We start from the raw sequence: 16,246 nt of genomic DNA on the forward strand, positions 1-16,246 counted from the left end.
GATTTCTCTTTTATAACTCATGCTAAGGTCCAAACTGCAATTAATAAAATAAAATCCAATGCAACCAGAGCAGATGAAATTTCTATAAACATGTTAAAATGTATCGCTTCCCACATCTCATTTGCAATTGCAGACATTTTCAACACATCCCTATATACTGGCACATTCCCAAACATTTGGAAACTCGCTCACATACGCCCCCTGGCTAAAATCACCAACCCAGTAAGCGCTCAAGATTTTCGACCGATCAGTATTCTCCCCACTTTGTCAAAAGTATTTGAACACATTGTGCATGAGCAAATTTTTAATTATGTACAATCGAAAAATATGTTAAACCCCTTCCAGTCCGGTTTTCGCCCACAACACAGCACCAGCACAGCACTCATTTAAGTGGTGGATGATAAGGTCAGCGATGGATAAGAGATATCTGACAATGCTGGTTCTCCTCGATTACAGCAAAGCCTTCCAAACCGTAGACCATGATATCCTGCTGGTAAAATTGTCATCTTATTTCAACTTCTCCCAACCCACTGTTGACTGGACTCGATCATTCTTAGCAGCCAGACAGCAATGCACATTCATTTCTGAAAATAAGTCGTCATGTCTGCCGATAAATTGCAGTGTTCCCCAAGGAACCGTTTTGTCTCCGCTACTGTTCTCCATGTACATAAATGATATATCGGAAACATTTCAATCAATGAATTACCATCTGTATGCTGATGATGTCCAATGTTACTTATCGTTTCCTAAAACAAACATCAATATGGCCATCAAAGCCCTAAATGCTGATATTATGAATGTCTGCAGGTGGTCTCAGGCAAACGGTCTACGAGTAAATGCTGAGAAAACTAATTGTATTTTAATTGGCTCACGGCACCTCATATCCACTACAGCAAAGTCCTCCATCCTGGACATTCTTGTAGACGGAAAACCCATTTCACTATCACTTTCGGTCAAAGACCTGGGAATTATTGTGGACGAAAACCTCACCATGTGAAGTAATAATAATAATAATAATCCTTAGCGCGACAGCCCGTCAAGGGCCTTGGCTTACCTACCGACTGCCGGTCTCCCTCCCACACTTCCCTTCGTCACCTCTAAGCGTGGAGATCTTCAACCAGTATTGGAATAGTCGGGGGGTCGGCCCAACGTATCCCCAGCCGTTATAGTAGGTCGTCTCGACCGGATTACGCTCACTCACTCGGAGCTACCCAATTTCCTCACGATGGTGGGTTGCCACTGGCCCTATACGTAGGCCGAATAAATTCCGACCAGAGCCGGATTCGAACCTACGCCGTCCCGCAGCGAACGATCTCAAGACAAGTGAACGCCTTAACCCACTCGACTACGGCACCATGTGAAGGCCATATGCAAAAAATCTTACACAGCATTACACTCACTGTACCACCTAAAAAACATCTTACCACAAGAGGTAAAGGAAACACTTGTGGAATCGCTAGTTTTGTCGCAAACAGACTACTGCAACTTGATGTATGTTGACCTCAACGTTGAACTAGCAAGACGTCTACAGCGAATACAAAATGCATGTGTACGTTTTATTTATAACATCAAACATTTTGACCACCTTACCCCAGCCTTCAAAGACCTAGGCTGGTTTGACCTTTCAACATGCCGTCGCTTCCACGCTCTTACAGCGCTCTACAAAATAGTGCATTCAAAAGAACCCCCCTACCTACTTTCACGATTTCAACCCCTAAATGCAGCACATACCTTTGCTACCCCTTCACGAAACAACTCCCTGCTCACCATCCCCTCCCACAAGACAGTGTTTTACGGAATTCCTTCACCAGAGCGTGGAACGACCTCCCAATGACATAAGAAACTCTTCTTCTCTCGGCAATTTCAAATCAAAATTAAGAAAGCATCTTCTGGAGGCAACTTACCAGTACGGAAAACAAGTAAAGAAAATAAAATCTAACCTTTCTTGATCTAAATTTGCAGGCCAAACACCGACCAACTTTTCTGTATCTTAAATATTTTTGTTATGTGTGTGTTCATGCTGTACGTGCATTTTTTATGTTTTCTGCAGCATATATGTGTATTTTTGTGTTTTTTCTTCTTTTTTGTGTTTTTTTCTCTTTTTGTGTTTTTTATTTTCTTTGGTATTTTGATGTTTTATATTTCGTAAACTGTTAGATATTTCAACTAAATTTGTAAAATGTGAAGTAGAGATGGTTAAGTGTAAGAAAAGGCTTGTGCCTTAACTTCGCCATCCAAAAAAAGAAGTAAATAAATAAAATAATAAATAATTCAAATGATTTACACTATAAAATATATTTGTATTGCATTTTGTGTGGCATTGCATGATGTAATGTACATTCAAGCACTTAAAAGCTTTATAGAAAGCCATTGTAAAGATTTTAGATCTTCATGGGAGATTGTGATGCATTTCCCTACTTTCAGAATTGGTTATTGACTAACCTGTGGGAGGACCAAGCACTGACTTTTGTTATAAGTGCGTTTTGATTTAGTGTGTCTGTAGTTTACTTTCTGAACCAAAATGTTTGTTCATTGTGGATTCCCCTTTCCTATTCCTGACATATTTCAGAAAATGGTAGTTACGTAATTAACTTCTATGCTGAGTAAGATGTGTTATTCCTTTTGTCAAGCATAATGGAAGAGACTAGGAGTTGGGTATTCTTGTTTTACATAGTCATCTCATTACAAAACTTTAATGCATCATTGATGGAGTATTGCATAAGATTACACTAGCTTGCCCTTCTATTGATTACGTACCATCTTCTAAGAAGTCCCAAAGCAGACAAGTTGAGTTTGATTGGTCTAAGCAAAGGAAACCTCTACATCTTTGTTTGTAATTTACATTGACCAAGAATTAAATTTAACTGGAGTGAGAAAATAAATCTTCCTTGTAGTCTACAAATGAGTGTTGCCTACATACATGCATAGTTATTTTATTTTGTTTAAGGAAAACTTAGACATATTAGCAATATTTTTGAATAGTGAATAAATTTTAATGTAAGATGGGTAGAATATGATGTGCAAGGTTAACTCATTGAGAATGAAATGAAAAGAAAAAAAAAACACTTGTATGGTCCACTTTACAAATTCTTACAGTTTGACATTATGTCTCTATGTTCTTCCTCTGCATTTGCCTGAATTTCCTTTGTAACTCTATAGTACAATATTCTTTCTGTTGTAAATTTACAAGGGTCATTCGGAAAGTAACCGTTTGGCTGTAAATAAAAAACCCGCATAGATACGACAAATTTTTATCAACCTGTCACAGCATTTTGAAGATCCTCATTGTCAACGAAGTGCTGTGCCCAAGGCAAGTACAGAACTTCCGGTAGCCTAATTTACTGGGTGACAACCTTGACACGCACCTTCTGCCTTTAGGGCTTTATGTTAGTCTGGTTACTACCCTTTTAATGGACTTCTCAAAGGCTTCTTAGGGTTAGTAGGACCAAGCCCTTGCGGTGTCTGTGGTGCAGGATTTATTTTTAATTATGATCTATGTAGGTTTGAAATGAAAGATCATTAAGATCTTTTACTCGGAGATTTATTTGAACTTCTGTTAATATACAAACACTTTTCAAACAGACAATTCACCCGATACAACTTGTAGGCCCAAACCTATTAGTTGTACCTATGTTTATAACCCTGATCTTTTTGATGATGCAGGAGAATGCCTTATTCAGAGTTGGGTTTGTGGAATATCTGCCAAATGGAGCACAAGTACACAAGCCAATCCAAAGATTGAAGCAAGATATTACCCAACGTCCCCTGAACCATCAGCCTTTCAGCAACCAGGAGAATGTCCCGTAGGCTTACAAAAGTCTAGCTCTTTTATATCATAATTTTGTTTACAATTTTCCAAGGTTACTAGATAGTTGTTTTATATTTCCATAGTTTCAGCATTTTTTTCTGATATAAATTAAACAATTCATTACCTATTGTAACATTAACAATAACATTTTTATGGAAAGAAATCTAACAATCTTTAGAGAAAAGATTCAACACTAATTCTTAACAACATAGATTTTTATAACATAGACTGAATAGTTTAGTGCTTAAAAGGCATGTGTTGACAGGGGCGACACAACCTTGAACAAAACAGTCCAAGAAATGTTCGGGAATTTTTCAGAAAGTTCCGAGATTGTGAATCGACTGTTCTAACTAAATTTGTTGTCAATTTTCTTGACGAGATCATCACTCACTACTGAAGGCCTACCACTCCTAGGTTCATCGTGAATGTTTTTGCCTAATTATAACACCATTAAGCCTTGTTTCCATTATTATGAAAAAATATAAATATGCTGACCAAGGCAGTAATTTATTTTATTAAAAACATAAACTAAACGTAACGTTTCAACCTTCTAGCAAGGTCTTCATCAGACTCTGTATCAAGTACAAAAGTAACAAGATACCAAAAACAGGGCATTATATACACAAAACATTACTCCCTCCAGACTAATAGAAAGTTGTTTTGGAACTTTCTCGCAGGTGGCTTTCACTATACTTTCACCTAAAAGGCGAAAAATATATACTTTCATATCGAATGTGAATTGGGCTTTATATATCACGCTCTTTTTCCTTCATTTTCTTCCTTCTCCTCTCCTCTTTCTCTCTTGTCCTTTCCACTCTTTCTAACACTTTCTTCCATTCCATGTAGATTATGAGGAAGTTATATATGACATTGAAGAAGCAGTACTCCATATAAAAGAAGAACCAGCTAGAGACAAGATTAGAAGAAGAACAGCAGCCATACTGAAGAAAGAAATGGGAAAACAAAGAAAAGTAGATAATTTGAGTCAGAAAGAAAGGGAAGGGATAAAGAAAATCAAGAAAAGAAATGATGTGGTGATAGAGCAGGCAGATAAAGGAGGAGCAATTGTGGTGATGGAAAGAGAATGGTACGAGAGGAAGTTTGAAGACCTAAAAGAAAATGGATATGAGGAGATTTGTGGAACAGAAGAAGAACGAACTATAAAAGAAAGGGTCATACAAGACTGTAGGAAGAGTGGATTCAAGAAATGCATAAAGGAGACAGGAAGACTACCAAGTTTGAAGGGCTTTCCAAAGATACACAAAGAGGAGATAAAGTTAAGACCAGTAATGAATTGCAGAAACAATATTTTGGAACCCTTGGAAAAGAAATTAAAGAAAGTTATTGAAGTGTTAGTAACACAGCAAGAAAGCAGAGCAGTTAAGAACAGTGAGCAAGTAGTAGACCTCATAAAAGGACTTAAGTTAAATGAGATGAAGACGACAATGTTTAGCTTAGATGTAAAAAGTATGTTCCCAAGCATCAAGAGGGAACACGTTTTGGACATTATTAAAAAGAGAATGGGAAAGGAAATTATAGGAGAATGGGATAGTGAAAGGGTAGTGAAGGCGCTGGAAACCATTTGGAATAACGGTTACAGTATAATGGGAGATAAAATAATGTTAATGAGAGAAGGACTGAATATAGGTTCTAGCCTAAGCCCAGCATTGGCTGAATTGGTTATGAATGAATGGGAAAAGAAAGTGATAGAAAAAGGAGGTGACAAAATAATTTTGTTTTGCAGATATGTGGACGATTGTTTTGGCATATGGAAGGGAACAAAGAGGCAGCTTGACATTTTTGCCAAAGAAATACAAGATGAAGAAAGAGGGATTTTATTGGAACTTGAAATAGAAGAAGAAGGCAAGTTAAGCTACCTTGATATATTGATGAAAAGGAAGAGAGGAGAAGAAATTGAAACCGCTTGGCATCAGAAGAAGTGTGCAGCAGGGGTATTCTGCCACAAAAGAAGTGATGTAAGTGAGGTGACAAAAAGAAATTTCATAAAGAATATGGAGGACAGAATAACGAAAATATGCACGAAGGAATGTGAAAAAGAAGGCAAAATAAATAGCCTATGGAAACAGCTGGAAAAGAATGGCTATGAGAAGCAGGATAGACTGGACATAAACAGAAGAAGGAAGAAAAGAGGAAGGGGAGAATTGGAAGAGAAAGAGAAAGATGAAGAGAAAGAAAAAGAGAGGTGGTTTGGAATAAGGAGTATGGGTGAGACCACAGAAAAGATATGCAAAGTGCTTAGGAAAGCGGGCATTAAAACTTACAGAAAGGGAGGGAGAAGCATCTTAGGAATAGCGAAGAATGCAAACAAGAAAGAGGAAAACAGAGAAGAGGAAGAGGAAGGGATTATCTACGAAGTAAAATGTAAAGAATGTCAGAGTGTGTACATAGGAGAAACGAAAAAGAGACTGAAAGATAGGTTGAAACAACATAGGGATGATGTACGACTTAAGAGAGAGAGAAATGCGATATTTAAACACACGAGAGAAACGGGACATGACATAGAGTGGGATGAGGCTAAGCAGATAGGAAGGGAGAAGAGAATGCTAGTAAGAAAATGGAAGGAAGCCAAGGAAATAGAGAAGAGAGGTGAAGAAGACACAATGAACTGGAATGGGGGACTGAAGTTAAACAAAGAATGGAAGAAAGTGTTAGAAAGAGTGGAAAGGACAAGAGAGAAAGAGGAGAGGAGAAGGAAGAAAATGAAGGAAAAAGAGCGTGATATATAAAGCCCAATTCACATTCGATATGAAAGTATATATTTTTCGCCTTTTAGGTGAAAGTATAGTGAAAGCCACCTGCGAGAAAGTTCCAAAACAACTTTCTATTAGTCTGGAGGGAGTAATGTTTTGTGTATATAATGCCCTGTTTTTGGTATCTTGTTACTTTTGTACTTGATACAGAGTCTGATGAAGACCTTGCTAGAAGGTTGAAACGTTACGTTTAGTTTATGTTTTTAATAAAATAAATTACTGCCTTGGTCAGCATATTTATATTTTTTCATGTTTTTGCCTCCTTCTTAGAAAATTCTGATCCACTGACACACAACACCTTCACCTGTAAAGTTTGGGCCATATACAGCACACAGTTCACGATGAATGTCTGCTGCTGGCAGATTGCAATGGGTATCGGGAGCTATACTTCTAGGTTTTTGAAGTTGGTTGCCTACTTATCTTCAACAAGCACAAGAATGCAAAGAAACCTAAAAATACACCTCCCAAGCTACTCTACGCAGCCACACATCTCCCATGTGCGATGTGTGGTGTTCCCAGTTAGCAGCGAGTGTTCCGAAGAAGACTCGCTGCTATCTAGGGTAACTTTCAGGCCAAATTTAAACATTAGTGGAGGAACACTCGCAGACTTACACACTCAGGGTTGAAATCAGATGCAACTCGTTGAAATGACAAATTTATTGGCCATTAGGACAAGTATCTTGAAATAGCACAGGCAAAACAAACATGTATATATACTTTCACACACACAGCACTTAGATAAGATAACATATTCTATTTACAATTTCCGGATCTCATCATAGGCATGAACACAATCACGTTTTACCTGTCCTGGGGCCCTTTGTTACACACACACAGAAACTTTTGAACAATGATGGCTCATTTTGGGGGGAAAACAGAATTTACGGGCACAAAGACACAAGATCCTAAGCTTCCTGGAGCCTCTCCAGACTATTGGTGGTACTGATGATGATGGATGCTTGTTCCACCCTTAGATTGAGGTGGATTCCAGTCACTATGCATCGGATTGTTCAGCTTACACAGCCACGTGGCCAAACACGAAATATTCGGGGAATGAAAAGTCCGCATTTTCCGATTTTACCCCTTTTTTGCACGCCCGAGTCCCGATTCCTGGCTTAGATAACTTTCCACACTGTTATCTGTCCTATAAGCCTGCACTAGACCTTTGAGGGACTCAATATCACTATTACGGTAGTTCCCAGTGATATCCGGGCCATTGTGCTCACTCGCGTTGCTTTAACATAGCACGTTTCTTGGTCACGACCTTCACGATTCCAAAGCTGGTAAAGAATAGAGTCCAAGATGGCTTCCTACACTCATAATAAGGAAAGTTTGCCATCTGGCTTGGCGTCATGGCCTGGGATGGTTCCCATTGGCTGACTCAAGTTATGGCTAGCTTGGTTCAAGCAGTTCCAAGTCTGGCCACGAGGTGTCAGACTAGGATGGAGTTTATTCAGCTCTCAATTGTTTTTATTCCAAAAAACATCAATTTTTGGGGTTTCTTAAGCATATTTATTCTAACTGGGATAAATGAATGATATTTTCAAGAAAAGGGGGTTATTTTGAACCTACATAAATGTTCTCTTGAAAATATGTAAGTAAATAAAAATTTTGTCTGATAAATCAATTATAGCACATGGTGTTATGTATGCAAAATGGCTTTAGCATGTTGATAACAACTTATTTTGTTATGGATTGCAACTCTAACTTGATTTTAGACTGTTTATTAGGGTTTTTAGGTATTATTCTTATTTTCCGCTAATATTGATACTAAACAAAATTGCTTCCCATGTCATTTTGGCATGGTAGCATTGAGCCTTGCACTTGAATGGAATAGTGTGGTGTTCTGCTTGTATTTGGGAATGTATGACCAATCCTTGACATTTTTTGCCCAAAGAAATCTTATCACTCCACCTACCTCACATTTGGTGGGATTTTCGATAGCAGCACACATTTTGTGACTTTATAACCAGCACACGCACGGCACTACGATGCTCTCACTAGCACAGCTGGAAGCTTACTGAATCACAGATTGCATGATGTAACAGCGGTTGCGCTCTGCCCACTACTACTAGCGTGCCATGCCACAAGGGTGATTACTTTCTGAATTACCCTCGTACTATGTTCTGGGTGGTTCATTATTAGTGCCATAGGAACATATTCTGGTCCTATTATTGTTAATCTCATTGCATATCACATGGGTTGCAGTAATTTAACTCCAATGTAAATAAAACTCCAGAAAATTAATTATAATAATGAACCATCAAATAAGACTTTTTAAAGTAAGAATTTAAATGTTGTTTCTTGTCTTGAATCATAGGTGTGCAGATGGGGGTGGGGGGGGGGGGCAAGGTAGCAGTTGCCCCTCTTAATATTCAATGTTGTTACCATTGTAAACATTGTAAATTAGTCTGAACCACAGAGAGGGAAAAATAAAGAGGAAGGGAACGCAGAACTTTTGTGTCACAAAAGCTGGAATTCTTCTCAAAGAGTAGTGAGAGTGATTTTCGGTGGGTGCAATGGTACCGTCGTCACCTTGTAATCAAGGGGTTCTGGGTTTGATACTCGGTGGAGGCACATAGTTGTTTGGATCCCACTTTAAACTGTAGGTCCAGTCCCGACTAGTCTTACTTTGCAAAAAGTGGACTTAAGAAAACACCAACTCAATGAATAAAACATTCCATTTCTGGTGAAAAAGTCAATTCACTTTTCCAGTACTGAGCTTAAATATCGATATGCACACTAATCGATAGTTTCTCACTGTTCAAGTACATTGTCTCACTGCAGGTTTCAATCTGACAAGCGCCTCAAATCTCCAAATACAATAAATAATTTTAATAACTATCGCGTGTTGAGAAATGTGTGCAATCAGGCTGTGCGCAATGCAAAGAGGAGGTTCAATTACGAATTATTGAATTTGCAGGGCAACCCACAAATGCTGTGGAATAAATTAAGAAATTTAGGGCTAGGAGTGAAACGTAACATAGATCTCACTCATGTTTCTTCTTTTGATGAATTAAATAACACATTTCTCTCTCTCTATTCCAATGAACGACGACACTAAAAATGTTACTATTAGAGTGATAGCAAACAAAACAGAAATGGGAGAGTTTAATTTTAACCCAAACGATGAGATCCAAGTTGCAACTGCAATTAGTCAGATCAAATCTGGTTCTAACGGAGCTGACAACCTCCCATTCTGACTTATAAAGCTGATTTTACCTCATATACTGCCATACATCACTGATATTTTTAATCTTTCTCTGTGCTCTGGTATTTTTCCATATAAGTGGAAAGTTGCACATGTTCTTCCTCTTGCCAAGACTGACCCTGCCCCTTCCATTGACAATTTCCGACCTATCAGTATTTTCCCCATGGTATCGAAAGCGTTAGAGTATATTGCTCACAACCAAATAAGCTGACATACAAATGAAGTTCTGGCTCCTCTTCAGTTGGGATTTAGACCTAATCACAGCACCAGCACTGCCATGACTTACATAACCGACGATGTCAGACAAGCGATGGACTGCAGACAGGCATCTTTTAGTTTTGTTGGACTACACAAAATCGTTCCACTCACTCGACCATGATATTCTCATTTTCAAGCTAAAATCGTTCTTTAATTTCATCTCCTCTGCAACTGACTGGATCAAATCCTACTTAACTTGATGCAAACAAGGGGTAGTTTATAATGACAAGTACTTGGTGCTATCTGAGATCACTTGTGGCATTTCGTAAGGAAGTGTACTTGGCCCTTTATTATTTTCTTTATACATCAATGACTTGCCAACTATCTTAAAACACTGCCATTACAACCCGTATGCCGATGACCTCCAGTTATACTATTCTGCACCCCCAGTAATGTTAGACGATGGTATTTCCAAGCTTAATGAAGATATAGAGTGGATTGTTAACTGGTCGCTAAACAATGGGTTGTATATTATATAATAAATCAAAAGTTATTTTGATTGCTCTAATAAACTGAAATGTTACGTAGATCTGAACATTCAACCTTCCATTCTTGTAGATTCGACTCACATTCCATTTGAACAAACTGTTAAAGATCTTGGAATTATATAACATGGAAATTTATCATGGTCACATCACACAAGTTCTATGTGTAGGAAAGCCTTTGCATCTCTGTATTCTATAAGATGCATGGGTAAGTTCCTCCCCACCTCTATCGAAGCCAACTATGCTAGTCCCTAGTTTTATGTCATTTAGACTATTGTGATGTAGCATATTCTGACTTAACAGGTGAGTCAGCTGGATGTCTGCAAAGCATTCAAAATGCCTGTGTACAATACATTTTTAATTTGAAATATTGAGACCACCTATCACCTTATTTTCTCAAATTTTGGTGGCTACATATGCAAGAAAGATAAACGCTGCACACACTGATCTTACTTTACAAAGTTATCAACCTCAAGTCACCTTCCTATCTCCTCTTGCGCTTCCAATTTCTTTACGAATTTCACGATCGCAACACTAGATCATGCAACTCCTCATCTTTCTCTATCCCCATCCACAGATCAAACTTCTTCTTCGTATTGGCTGGAAGGCTGTGAAATCAGTTTCCAGGAAGCACTAGAAGAGTAAGTTCCATCGCTTCCTTCAGCAGACGTTTTCGTCACTCTCTTCAGAGTACTCATTAGATCTTCCCATGTCAAGCAGACTAAAAGGCAAATGCAAGTGAATGAATTCTCAAAATTCCTTGTTATTACTTAAATACAATTTAAAATTTTGCATTCTATATTTCGTATTTTGTATATTATATATATTGTATTTTATATTCAGCATGTTAAGACTTGTATGTTTGAGTGTAATATGTGTGTGTGGACGTACGTGAAATGACTAAATGTACTTTGTGTTTAATATAATAATGTATAATGTTATGTATATGGTTGAGTGGAAGAAAAGACTTTCAGACTCTAACCTGTTGATTCTGCTGAACAGCATCCACAGATAGTTTTTGCTGCCATCTTCTCTTTTTAAATTTAATATGATATTCAATACCTGCAGCATCCGCCATTTAAAACAAGATGTTAATAAATAAGTAAATAAATAAATTGTCTTCTGCTTGTACTGGGTATAGTATTCTGTGGTTTTAAAAAAGTGTTTACATAAGTCATTGGAAAATATGCTCACTATCTCATCTCCTGTAATACATAATCTTTGGTTCTGTTTCCTTACAAACGTTCAAGGAATAACAGTTACTCATTGGTGGAGCTATTATACGAAAGACTTCACAGAGTATTTTCAGTTGACCCTTTCTCAGTTGTTACCATCACACTCTAGGTTAAAGTGCTGCCTGGTTAACTATCAAAGTTCATTTTCTCCATGTCAGAAGGGGAGAAATAAATCTTCAAATTTTGAAGCACCATGTCACAGCCAACAATTTCGATTGTGCTATTTATGAGATGAGCAAATTTTAAAGTACAGATCATTTCTTGTTGGCACAGATAATGAATGCTACTTCCATAAGGTCCTGTATACCAAAAATTTACTATGTCTTGCAAGCAAAGGAATATCTTATTGTTGAGCGCTCTTAAAATAAATTATACATTTGGTTTTAGCTCTATAATTATGTCATGATTAACAGTGAATTCTAATAACTTTCTATTGTCAATGATATGCACTCATCAGTCATTACTATAGAACCACACTTACATTTTTATGTTATCTATTTTTCAGATACCTTAACAAGAGCTACATGGAAGGACAGGTCCAAGATGTTCCAACATCAGTTACACATTTGATAGTATCTGTAAAAAAATTAAGTGAACAAGAGCAGCCAAAATATAATACAGAATGTCTCAGTGGAGAGGGAATAGTAGAGGCTGGATGTTCGCCAAAATCCTCTAAAACCAAGGGAGGCATTGAAGATGCCAAGAGTGGAAAGAGAAAGCAATATGTGTGTTCCATCTGCACCAAAGGTTTCTACCAAAAAATACATCTGATTGAACACACAAGGGTCCATACAAAACCGAAGCCTTTCAATTGTTCAATTTGCAACAAAGATTTTGCCATTAAACGTTACCTTAACATGCACATGAGAGTGCACACAATAGAGAAACCTTTCAGTTGTTCAATTTGCGACAAAGATTTTGTCTTCAAAAGTTGCCTTAATAAGCATATGAGAGTACACACAAAAGAGAAACCTTACAATTGTTCAATTTGCAACAAAAATTTTGCTCATAGAAACTATATCCTTGCACATATGAGAGTACACACAGGGGAAAAACCTTTTGTGTGTTCAATTTGCAGCAAAGATTTTGCTTATAAAGGTTCCCTTAATAAGCATATGAGAGTACACACAAAAGAGAAACCTTTTAAGTGTTCAATTTGCAATAAAGGTTTTTTCCAAAAATACAACTTTGATGTGCATATGACTATTCACACCAAAGAGAATACTTTTAATTATTCAATTTGCAGTGAAAATTCAGCTTATAAAAATATAAGAACATATGAGTGTAAATACAAAAGAAAATCTACTTAAGCGTATAATATGCAACAAAGATTTTTCTCCAAGAGATCACCTTACATAGGCGTGCGCATGTGGGGGGGGTCAAAGGGGACCATTTCCCTCCCCCCTAATCATGGACGTCCACAGATTTTTTCCGCTGAGGGACAAGCAAAGTATTTTTCCATGGGGTATATTACTCCGATAATAGTGTTGCCCCCTCAAGTGTTGCTCCCTCAAAAAACACCACTTGAATTTGAAATTATTGCATTAATGTAAATTACTATGACTGAAATCAAATTATACATGTGAATAGTGGCGTCGATTAGGTGAAGACGAAGGGGGGCAGTTGCCCCCCTACTTTTTGCCACTTTTGCCCCTGCACTATGCTAAACCTTATGGACCAAGGGAAAATAAACTGTCCTTGCACCCCATACTTTCTGCAATTTGCCCCCTAGTTTGGAAGTCAATCGCCGCCACTGCGTGTGAAATATATACTTTTAGGTTGACATTCGATTTCTAAGGGGGAGACGTGGCCATCCTTGCTTCCCCTTCCAGACTTCCATGTTCCTACATTATTACACTACAAATTTAGTATAGAGGAATCTTATCGCCGTAATTAAACAATGTTATACTCTTATTTTCAAGCCGACTAAATTTCAAAGCAGCTACGGGAGAAGAGGGTGCAGTGGTACAATGGGCATTACCTCTCTACAACCTTTTTTGACGAAAATCAATTCAAGGGGGGCAAACATTGAGGTTAGAGAATGCAAGACTAGTAGAATCTAAGAGTAGCAGGATGAAAGGAATCTCAAGATGAAATTAGTTTTCACGTTTTTTTTGGATTATTTCATCCAGACGGCCAAGAGCATCTGCAGCAGGCACAAAGGGGAATTGCTCCCCTCGATATAAAATTTTATACATATAAAAATACATTTCGTAAACTTTTCTTGCTCGCAGTATCTGTTTTTCTTTCAGTCTTGTCAAGTTCAGATCCATAGCTAGGGAGCAGCGGGAGTTGGCCCTGGGCACCGAACAATCTAAATTAAAGAAAGAGAATGCCATGGCGCCCCGTGAAATTTTTTGTGCAATATTAAATCAATATTGTTTTCAGTTTGCAAAAATTTGGATCTAAAAATTCTTTTGCTCGCTTTGCTCGCAATTTTATTGTTTTCTGTAATGCATTGTTAATTACCAGAGAAAGAAGTTATAACTCCTAAGTACTTCAGACTCTTGCTGCTAAACAGTTTTGTCTTAAATGCATGAACACAATTGTTTGGAGGGAAAGGAGTGCGGCACATTTCAAGGACAATTTATTTTTTCGTTATGGTGCCTCTATGTTGTTGCATTATATATGCTTTTGATTGATTGATTTGGTGTTTTAAGTCCACTTTATGCACAGTAAGGCTAATCGGGACTGGACCTACAGTTTAAAGTGGGATCCGAACCACTATGTGCCTCCACCGGGTATCGAACCCGGGACCCCTACATTATATATGCATGTATATATATACCCATCCATGCAATGAAACTAAAAGAGTGAGATAAAATGAGGTTTTTCTTTCCCGACTGAGCTTTCATCAAGGCTTTTGTCCCCTCTAATCAGAAGGTCTGCGCATGCCTATGTCACCTTAGTATTCATACAAGGTACATGCAAAATAAAAACCTTTATAAAGTGCACAATTTGTTTCAAAAATTTTACAAACTTACTATACACGTAAGGATGGTACACACCAAATAGAAACTGTTAGACCTATCTGCACATAGGGAATAGTAGTTTTGCATGGTCATTGCTTCTAAATAGAATCGCTTGGAAATTTGTTCCGTCTGTCCACATCTCACTTGTGATAGGCTCGAGACTTAGTTTTATACATATCATTTGTTGATGTCTACAACTCTTCTGCAGACATCTTATTATCTGACACAGATTTCATCCATGCTTTGAGATGGCAGTCGGCAAAACTGTTGGTAATAATTGTGCAATGGAAACCATTCATTACATGATGCAGACTTTTTATCAGAGCAAACCATTTTTTATGTATTTTTTTGGTCCAAAGTACTAAGAAATAAGGAAGCTTCGACGCCAGTAGCTCCTGCCTATACAGACGAGCCATTGTGGTTATGCATTGATTGATTTGCTTTATTTTACTTCACATTTTGTGCCACTTTTGGCTAATTTGAGAAGATGGGGATGAGTGATGATATGATGAAATTGATGAATGGACACTCACAAACATGCCCAGGCTGGGATTCGAACCTGGGACTTCTGGTGTGGTAGCGTGATGTGCTAACCACTCTGCCATGGGGACTGACGTAGTTATGCATGTTATGTCTGAATTGTACAAATCCTCTACCAACGATCTGGTGGTTTCATATCTCACATGTAAACATTGTCTGTGATGTTCATTATGTGATAAAACTTTCACACAGCAGATTGCATTACACCAACATGGTATGATTTATGTTTGTAGAACACAAAAGATGTTTCTCTGAGCAGAAAGAATGCAAGTTGAATTATTTTTCCTCTGGTGCATTGAGGAAAAGGACTGAATGATATAATATTTGACTAAAAACTATTATGATAATTTTCTCAAGAAAATCAGAAGTCGTAAAAATTGTCTACCTTGCACACAGTTTATATTTTAAGAGATACATATCATGAAATGGAATTGGTTTTCTTGGTGTCACATATTATTTTTTAAAAAATTTTCAATGGAAATTATAAACAATTATGCACACAAATATAGCTATGTTATTGATACATACCTTTTTAATGTTGAGAAAATTTAACAATATGGTACAAATGTTTTTGTCTCTTTATTTCAAAGTGTCGATATTTGTAGTTGACTGTAATGTAGTACAGTAGTATTAGACTTGTGTTATGTGTATAATGCTTAATCCTCTAATTACTAAGTATATAATAAATCAGTTTATTTTGTGACAGTAACATGTCATTATTTAAATTCATTAATTCAATGAAGTGAATATTGGTGATATTACAAGAGGTGAAAATCTAGAGTAATGCTATCTAGGCATATTTAATTGATATATATATATACAGGGTGTCATTTTAATGGCACCCACAGACCACAGAAACGAATAGAGGACATCAAAACAAACTACTTTTCTCAGTAACGTTTTTCTTGTAGGTGTGTCATTCCAGCTCTACAGTCGCCCAAATAAGCCCAATTTGCCACCTGGATG

Source organism: Lepisma saccharinum, chromosome 15, assembly GCF_977018435.1.
Source record: "Lepisma saccharinum chromosome 15, izLepSacc3.1, whole genome shotgun sequence".
Taxonomy (NCBI): Eukaryota; Metazoa; Arthropoda; class Insecta; order Zygentoma; family Lepismatidae; genus Lepisma; species Lepisma saccharinum.